The following is a 9,877-nucleotide window of genomic DNA, read 5'->3' on the forward strand; positions in this document are numbered from 1 at the left end:
GCACGCACAGCGGCTAGAGGGGACACAGCCACATCCAGGTGGCTTTTCTGTGCCTGGGAGCAGTGAGTGGACAGAGACATGAGAGCAAGCTCCAGTCTCCTTCTTTGGTGCAGGAACCCCCCTGCCTTTTACCCCCTCCTTTTCTGGCTGTACTCTGTCCCAAGCTACAGTGCTAGCCAGGGCACCTGTTCCTCCACAGGGAACAGTAGGCCAGGAGCCTTCTCCCATCTCATTTCATGCTGCTTTTACAACTGATCCCCCTCTTAATGGCAGTCTAATATCGGACTGAAACTCACATGGCAAAGGTGTCAGCTCCAAAACCCCCAAAAGTGACAGAGCTACACACAAACCCAACCCCCTGAGGCGCACCCTCTGCTCACATGGGGCTTACAGCACAGCTGGGCAGCCCAGCAGCTGTGAGTGCTGGACTGGGCTTTGGGCTCCTGGCCCAAAATGAGAATGATAGCACACCCATGGAGATAAAGAACCACCACTGTCTGGACAGAGAACAGTGAGCAGCTCCTGTCCAAGGGATTTATCTTTAGCTCCTTCAGTGCTCTATGAGTTTGGGGAAGGTTCAGACTTCACTGTGGCAATGAAGTACCATGTTATTTGTGTCCTTGTACAGGCAGCTGTTGGTCCTTAGAGCCTGAGGACAGCAATCTTGAACTGTCCTCAAGGCAAAGGGTGCATGATCAGGAACCACCTTTAAAAAGTAGTGCAAACAGGAGGGCATTTCTTGCCCTTGTCTACCACTCTTCAGGGTCATCTAAGTTTCAACCCTATGACATGCTGAACCCTGAAATAAATCAGGACTCAGAAGATCTGGACCCTCATCTGCCTAGATACTGGTAAATGATTGGTCCCAGTGCCATCTGGTAAACTCTTAGTTAAGTAGAAGAAAATGGGCATTAAAACCAAAATGGCAAGATAGTAGGGGACCAGGCAAATGGGCCAAAAACTTCAGCAGTGAAAAGGAGAAATTATGAGAAATTGACAATTGAATTTCTCTTGGGACTAGATTTACATTACTTCTTTTAATGACGGGCTTTAAAAATGAAAGCTTGTTGAGGAATTTTGTCAATAACACAAAGCAAGAGATCAACAGCAGTGAAAAGGAAGTCTGAGAGCTCCTACAGGATGAAAAGGATGACCTTTAAATCTTCATTAACAGGAAGAGAATAATTTGCAATAGGGCAAGGTCCAGGTCTGCCATTGGGATGAGCAGTAAGAATCCTGCTGTAAATTAAAAGCTCATAAGCTAGAAGTAATTGGGGAACAAAAAGAAGAACTATGAACCAACAATCATAAAGGTAAGGACACAGCATTCTGAGATATCTACTGAGAATGTGCCAGCAGACATGGGCATCTGTTGGTGCCACTGGATAAGTTACCAAGGAGATCTCAGCAGGATTCCTCTGCATGGCCCAGGTCACCCCCCACATGGAGTAATTCTGCTGGGAGTGCTATAGATGAGGACTTAAATATGATTTGCATTCACACCCGAAATGACAGACCTTTTCACCATAGCCTGTGGGAGTTGCTAAGCCTCTCCATGCCTGCATTGACCTCAAGGCTTTTCCAGCAGGACAATGGACGAGCAGTCAGGTCTTGTTTCCAGTCCCCCCCAGGGGCTGTGTCACAGTCCACAGCTCTCATGATTAGGAGAAGTCCCATCTCCAGCCTCTGTCTTTAGCCATGATCCACATCGATGTCTCCCTCACCGAGTGCCCAGCTGATACTAGGAAGGCTTCAGCAGATTGCTGAGTGCTCCAGCAAGGGAATAAACCCTATCAGCTCTGCAGCTGAGCAGGGTTTCCAAACCCAGGTTACCCTGAGTATACAGTAACTGGACTTACCAATCTGGACAGTCCTTTCCAAATTTGCTTCTGTGTTTCAGGATGTAAGTTAGTCAGCCACCACATGGTCTATGGCTTACGGAGAGATTTCTCAACCTGATAAACAAGTGCTCCTTAGAACAACTAGTTCTACAGCACATGAGAAAACAAGACTTTATTTTTACTTTTCCATTTAGTCCTAAGTAATACCTAGGAACTGGTCCAAGAAGCAAGAATAATTGAGCCACTAAGTAAGAGTGTTTGACTATCCACAATATAATTAAAGTCAACAACCTCATGGAATAAATCGTGCTGAAAACTAGCATACTGACACTAAGCTTTAGAAAGGGAGATGTTTTTTAAACACAGAAGCTATGAAAGACTATGAAATAAAAATAAACAGAACACATTTCAGATATTTAAAGAACTTGATATACATATCTGAATGTGTGTTAGCTCTGGCAGAAAACTCACTCAGACACTCAAAATTAAAAATTACTTCAAATGCTAGTTAAACCTCGGGAAAAAAAACATTTCAAAACTAAATTTAAAATTTTCTAAAGATTAAAAGAATGGGGGTGCACATAAACAGGAAAATCTAGTTTCATATCAATCAAACTTTTTTTTTCAAAATAACTGCAGTGACTAATTTCCACTTCCATGATGGAATGGGGAAAAAAAAGTAATTTCATAACAAATAAGTGATGGAGTTTTTTTCAAAAATATTTAAACACATATCTTTGACCTGTCTTGACATTTCCCCTGTGGAAAATTTTGCCCCCAGCATTACAACTTTCTGCAAAAGTAAAAGTTTCCAGTGTGAAAATACAAATTGGTTCTAACAATGTGATCTAGTCTTTGGAGTGTTGTAAAAACCACTGTCTGAAGCTCACAGACAGTGTCAGTGTTCTGTGGGCAGGAGGGTTCGCACACCATCTTACTGCTCTTTCCTTTCATGCTTCCTCCAACATTTTGGGCAGTTCAGAAGCTTCCCTTTCCATCTTACATAATAACTGCCAGTAACTTTCTCCTGGCCATGGATGTGGAGTACACCTGCATGTCCAACCTGAAGGATGTCACTCTGGGCTCTGGGACAAATGATTCCTCAGTATCCCAGGGCTGAGGACCAGGACTGAAAATAAACACCATTTAAAGGCCCAGATCCTTCTTCCCTGAACAAATTCAGAGGGTGAGAGGATAATTCTTCTTCCACTTGATCTGACTTAGAGAATTCAGGCCTGTCTCCGCATTAATCATGACCATAAGGAGAGGTTTAAAGTTGGTGAGCTGTGGAGGTTGGTTGGTTGGTTGGTTGGTTGGTTGGTTGGTTGGTTGGTTGGTTGGTTGGTTGGTAAACTGGGGAGGCTTTTAGCACTGCATTGTGTTAGTGATGGAAAATTAGTTAGTGGAAAATTAAATTTCATGTACTCTACTGAAATTCAGAGATTAGTGTCCAGACACAACCTCTATGCAGCTGTGATCCTCAAAGTTACTCCCTGTAATCCATCAAGCTTCAAAACAAAGCCCAGTGTGCTAGAAAAATCTCAGTCTGGCTATGAATACAGGAGCATTTGGAGTCAGCAGTACAGCCTAATGGGAGCACACTGCTCTCCAGTTCTGCTTGTTGGAAAACAGTGAGCCTGGCTCAAGCCTTCAAGTCCAAAGCTCTGCACACTCCATGGAATATCACTGAGTTACCTCAAAGACTGACTATCTCTGTTTGGCCAGGACTTGCCAGAACAGCTGTGTTTGGCTGGTAATAGGAAGTTCATGAGCAGAGAAGACTAAAATTTCACAGAAGTCAGACGAAGGTTATTCAGTTCACTGAATAAAGCAACCAAAACATTTCAGGGCTAAGAGCTAACTCTGTTGCTTCCTTTGGCTTCACCCCCACCCACCCACACATGTCCACATCCACTGATCAGCATATTTCTCCTTCAATCCGGGAAAGGAGGAAGAGACAGGATAATATTAATATTTCTTGGATGTTGAAAAAATTGGCAGAGGTTCTTGCACAGAGATTAAATAACCCATATAAGAAAATTGCATTTCTTGTACTTGAAGAATCCTATGAAAAACAGGGCAATCAAAATGTTCAAGCTTTGTCTATATAAACAAGGCATGCTTCTGGGTTGCATTTATGGGAAAAGGGAACAGAAATGTCTCTTCTTTTTCCACACCCATCCCCCTTGCTTCACCACATGAACACAAAAATGTCCTGACCTGCTTAATTCTTTGGGATCAGATGAGATTTAGCTGCCTTATTTCCTGTACAGACATGGGAAGAGATAAGAGCAGCTGTGGTTTCACTCTTCTCATCCATCTGGTAATAAAAAAAAAAACAATAATGCTTCTTCTTTTTTTTTTTAACAGCATACTTAGGATAGCATCTTAGATCCCAAATCTGCCAGCCCTTGTGAAGCTAAGATTGGATTGAAACATTTATGTTCTGTCTGTCTTGAATGCAGGAGGCCACTGAAGTATTTACAAGCATCCCTGCAGTATTATATCCGTTTCTTTGTTCTATCTCAGTTCAGTATCTAAAGGATCATAAATGTTGTCTTGAGCAACAACTTGCAAATATGCAAATAGCTTTTTCTGTGGCACATCAAGCCCCTGGTCTTGGCCTCTGTTGTTAATATCAGATAGAGTACAAAGGAATGCTAGGGAGTGGAGGGAAATACACAATACACAGCTAATTGTGAAATGCTGTTTGTGGCAAGAAGAAAGGCATTCTTATTTATTGAAGCATGAAATCTGATTGCTCTTATCTTCTTGTGCATAACTACAAATTATATTAATGTTCCTAACATCATATGGTAGCCAAATCATTTGACTTGATGACCTTCCTTAATATTAATTTCAAACTGTTTATATGCTTTTTGTATACATATTTATTTTATTTACATTAAACTTGGCAACTGGGCATTTTTATTAAGAAATGTTGTGTTCACATAAAGCAGGAAAGAATTTTAAAAGGAGAGGGAAAGATAAAAGGAATGCAAGAAATGTTTGGACAATGTTCTCAGGCTTAGGGTGTGATTCCTGGGGTTTTCTGCTCAGGGCCATGAGTTGGACTCAATGATCCTGATGGTCCCTTCTGACTCAGTATATTCAATGATTCTGTGATAAATCAGATCTTTCAGATTAGTTTTTCCTTCTTCCTAAAATGGCACTGGACTCCAAAACCCACCACTCTCTGAGAGGTGTCTTTGTCATTAGTGGTCCCGATTTTCTTCAAATTATAAAAGAAACAATAAAATAATAGAAATGGAGAACAAAGAAGAGGTCTGGGCACAGAAGCACTGGGAAGAAAGGCATAAGAAGGGCTACAAGAGCAGCCCATACTGATGGAAGCTGGATTAGCAGATCATTAAAATCCCAGCATATTGACACAGATCCTCTAGATATCCAGATGGGGGGAAAAAAATAAATCACTCTTTAGAACCAGGTAAGTCTTAAAACAAAAGGCAGAGTACAACTAAGATTTTAAAAGAAAAAAATTAGATGCCTGGAGATGATGGTGCTTGGATGAAGAACAAGATTGAGCTCTAAGATACATAGATGAGAAGACAAAGGAGGATGAGTTCTAATGATACTCACAGGGGGGAAAGGATGGAGACAAAATAGACCACAGTTACTGCCAACTCCTACAGGATGCAAAAGATGCATCTAAAATGAGCATATGGTGGCCAAACTAAGAGAAACACCAGAGACCTGACAAGAACTCCACAGCCCATGAATTAAACCTTCTATGTGATTGCCAGAAAATGAAATAGTATGACCAAATGCCTTCTGTTGCCTATGAATATGTGGTTATGAGGGTCTTGGTCTGAGTGAGTGAAATCAGAGTGGTTTGAAATAAAATAACCTTTGGTTTCTATAGTGTCTTGCATTGGCCTCTCTGACTTCAATATTGCAAACAATAATCACTACAAAATGATGTATCAGAAGGCAGTATAAAGACCTCTTATGATGTCCTTAGTATGGAAAACTCTTTATCCAAACCCATCTCAAGTTGTTCTGCAGCTTTGAAAGTCATTTGCTTGGTAATAAGTTTCTTTCAGAGCTCTTTCCATTTCATCTCATGATCCTTTTAGCCAGGCACTGAGAGGAAAACCAGGATGGGTGTACAAGAAAAAGAGCAAGACTCCAGTGCTGCAGGCATGAGGTTCTGGATTCAACATTCCCCCTCATTTGCTCAGAAAAAGCTGACCAGGGTCTCTTCTGCTGAAATTGTCTGTCCCTTTTTGTCTACCTACCTGATGAAGGATGTAATTTTAAGATTCGATACAGATGTCAAAAATCACAAAAAAACACACATATGACTTACAACATGTATCAGTCATAGAAATTGCATTCTACTATTTTCCACAGCAGAATCTTCCTTTAAAGACTTTTGCCAACAAAGACACTTTTGTTCTTCCTGGTCTTTAACCAATGTTTTCTTCCCCTCTGTTCCAGTAATAGAATCTGCTTACAATACTTCCTGGCACCAACTGGATTGTATTATTTGGGATTTCTTTTCACTGTCTCCCACCTACAGCCACTGGAAAATATTACTGTACATTTATCAGGAAAATACACTTCATGAGTCACATATTGGGTACACAAGCAATTACAGCCCTGCTGGCTGGCTAAGCCCAAGATTAGTGACAATGTTGTTTGCTGCCATACATTTCCATACAGCAGACACTGAATGAGAATCTCTGATGTGCATATATTATATACCAAACATCTGTACACATCTGTAGAACACACCTCCCCCTGTGTTACTTGGCCAAGCATCTGTCTGTTGCTTCATCTCTCTGAGGCAGGTGATTGTCTTTCTTGATGGTCATTTCACTAGTGAACTGGAGGAGGAACTAACAAACCTACTGGAGGATCCAATAAACAAAATAGCAACACTACACAATAAATAAGACATATCCACTATCTCCTAAACAGACCCTTGTCTATTTTGAGACCTGAAATGAGCAGTAAGGACTGCAGTGAGCACAGGCATTTCATTAGAGCTGCCCGGGGATCTCATTAGGGTTAAGGTCCTGTTTGTGCCAAGTGCTGCACAAGCTGCAGGAGGGAGAGACCTGTGGCTATGTGCCTGTCCTCAGCCCTCCACAGGAGCAGAGCTCTGGCGGGAGCAACTCCCTCAGCCAAGGGCCCTCTTATCACTGCCTGGCCTTCCCAAGCAGGGGGCTTGATGGTGACAAGTGACACACAGGCATCCCAAGTTCACTCTCTTTCTCATCCCCTGGAGCTCTTCTGCATTGTCTGATCTCTCTGGGCTCTCTGTGCTATCACTCTGACAATGAACTGTTACTGCCCCAATCCTCTATTGCAGCACTGGATTGCTAAATAGAAATCTCTGTCATTACCTTATCTGGGAAGATCTTGAGTAAGCAGGAACATAAGAAAATGATTTATCACACCGAGTTTGCACTTCCTGAAGGGGACACCATCAGTGAAACAGCAGCAGGAGTGCTATGAGGAGCTCTGTACTGCCACTGAAGAGAGATCTGCAAGGCTGGCATGACAGCTGAGAGCTTGGCTTAGCTCCTTCTCCCCTGCCTGTCAGCAAGCACCTGAAATCTCAGATCAGGTTTCTGCCTCCTCCATGCGAAACTTAGCACTGAGGCACGAGGTTTACCTTAAGCTGCTCTAGAGAAAAAGATTCCTGATGTCTTTCTGCTGAAGTTTTTTCCTGCCTGTCCCTGCCTGCCTGGTGGCTTCATTCTGCCAAATGGTGTGGGCTCCCTGAAAAGCTCCTGGGCCCCAGGAACTTGCTCTTAGTGGGAGCTTTTGCTGATTTTGTCAGTGATCTGGGGAATGGGCTCCCTGGGATTTCTCTAAGTGGGTGGTGGAGCTTGGTGAGAAGCAGAGGAGGATGGTGCTTGTCCAGAAACAGTCCCCTCCCACACATGTTGCCCATCTGTGACATCTCTGTCTGTCACAGAGAAATTCACAGACAGATTTAATATAACAAACATAAATAAAGCAGCGCCAAGTCTTTGGCTGATTGTCATGGCCAGAAATAGAAGCCAACTACTTCAGGAGCTTTGGGTTTGCATGCTTGATGGATTCCCAGCACAAGGACAGACATTCAGATAAACCCAGCCCAAACTGAAGTAAACAATCCTGCATGAATGTTCAGGAAGGTGGCACTGAGTGAGCTGGAGAACCATTGGTACCATTAAAGGCAATGGGCAAGGAGCAGCTCCCAGACAGCTCATCCTGGGGGACTTGAGGACCCCAGCAAGGATGTGAGGGCATGTTATGAGTAAGGCTACGGTGCCCCTGACATGAAAAACCTAATCATGCAGTTCTGAGAATTTCCACTTCTGCCCAACACATGGTCTCACAAAACCAGTAGCACCATAATACCTTAGGGACCACTGCCCTGCTGTCAGGTGTGTCTGATATTTTGAAAGTGGGGACAGGACAAGCAGACACACAGATCACCTCATTTCCATAGGAATAGGCAAAGAAAGAATCCCACCCTATTTGTAAAATGCTGGTAAAGCAGTTTCTTGAGTTTGAAATGTTCTGGATGCAGTTATCTTTATTGTTAAAAGAAGAAGGATTTTAGTGTCCTAAATCACAAAGCCAGACTTGCCAAGAAGGAGTCCACTGAAATACCACTCTCAGAAACCTTTGAACAGGGCCCCAGGCAAAGTGCTAATCCATTTTCTTGTGTTGCTTAAGTCTTTCTTCATCACCACTCTGACAGAGGGTGCCTGGTGGTTTCTCTCTGTTCTCCTTTGGCACAGGATATTTGCTCTTTTTAAAAGAGAGTGCCTGGGGCACAAACGATAAGGCAGGCACTTTCCCTGGGAGCAGCAGTGTTATGCTTGAGGCAGAGCAGCCACTAGGGCATGGGTATGGGCAAAAAGAGAAATAAAATCGTAGCAGGGTCAGAGGAGCTGTCACTCACACAGATACAGGGGGCCAGCAGGGAGGAGGAGGGTGCAGTGAGAGCCAGCCCTGTCCTGGAGACTGAGAGAGAACCTGTGGAGTGCCTTGTACGCTCAAGTCTCCATGCTGCCTGCGGATAGCAAGGCAGAAAGAAGAGAAAGGAGACCCTGGTTTGGGATCCTGAGAATAACCTCACCGGGGTGATCTTCAGGACACCCTGCTTCTGCCTGCTGCTCTGTGGGGCAGTGCATCTCTCCAGAGTGGTTTGTGTCTCTGTGAGCAACCTGGTCACAGCAGAGACTCCAAAGATGTGCTGTTCCCATGCTAGAGACCTGCAAGATGGAAGCACCTGAAAGCCCCATTAAGCATGGCAGTATCCAGACTCACGGATGGCAGAACAGGTCAGTGGAAAGAAGATTGATGAACATTTAAAGACCGTTGATCATTTGATATAAGCATTACTACCTCAGTTATAGCATGATAAACTGCCTTTCACTTTAACAATACCTTCCTTTCTGCTACTGTCTTGCCATGACTAAAATGTACCAAGCAAGGGTTCATTCACATTTTCTTTTCACCTGCCACCTGTACTTCTTGATTATGCAAATATGCCTTCTTAATATCTTTGTGATAAAATATTTTAAACACAATAATATTCAAATATTTGCTAATTATACAAAATAATAATATTGTATAATTATACAAAATAAAATTTTGGTTAATTTACTAATTATACAAAATTAAAACATTGATGACACAAATATTTCTTCTTAATATCTGCTTAACATAATATTTTCTCTACTACTAGTATCTCAACAGAGCAGAAAACCTGAAAACATTGCTACGAGATGGGGTCTGAAACCCAGGATGCCCAGGGATCCAAGAAAGCATGGCAACTGCTTGGAGAAAGCAATGCAGCCAGGAAGCCCATTCACCATCAGACCCCAAAAGAATAAAGAAGTTCATCCAGGAGGAAAGGTCTCACTGGCAAGGAGTGGGAGATGGAGGGAAAACAACAATCCTGATCTGCTTGGCTTGTGCCCAACAAGCAACAAAACAAGACAGCCTTCTACTCATGGTGAAATACTGCCATTTCAACTTGAGCAAATAGCCATTGGGAGTCACAG

This window comes from Melospiza melodia, chromosome 4, assembly GCF_035770615.1.
Source record: "Melospiza melodia melodia isolate bMelMel2 chromosome 4, bMelMel2.pri, whole genome shotgun sequence".
In the NCBI taxonomy this organism is placed as follows: Eukaryota; Metazoa; Chordata; class Aves; order Passeriformes; family Passerellidae; genus Melospiza; species Melospiza melodia.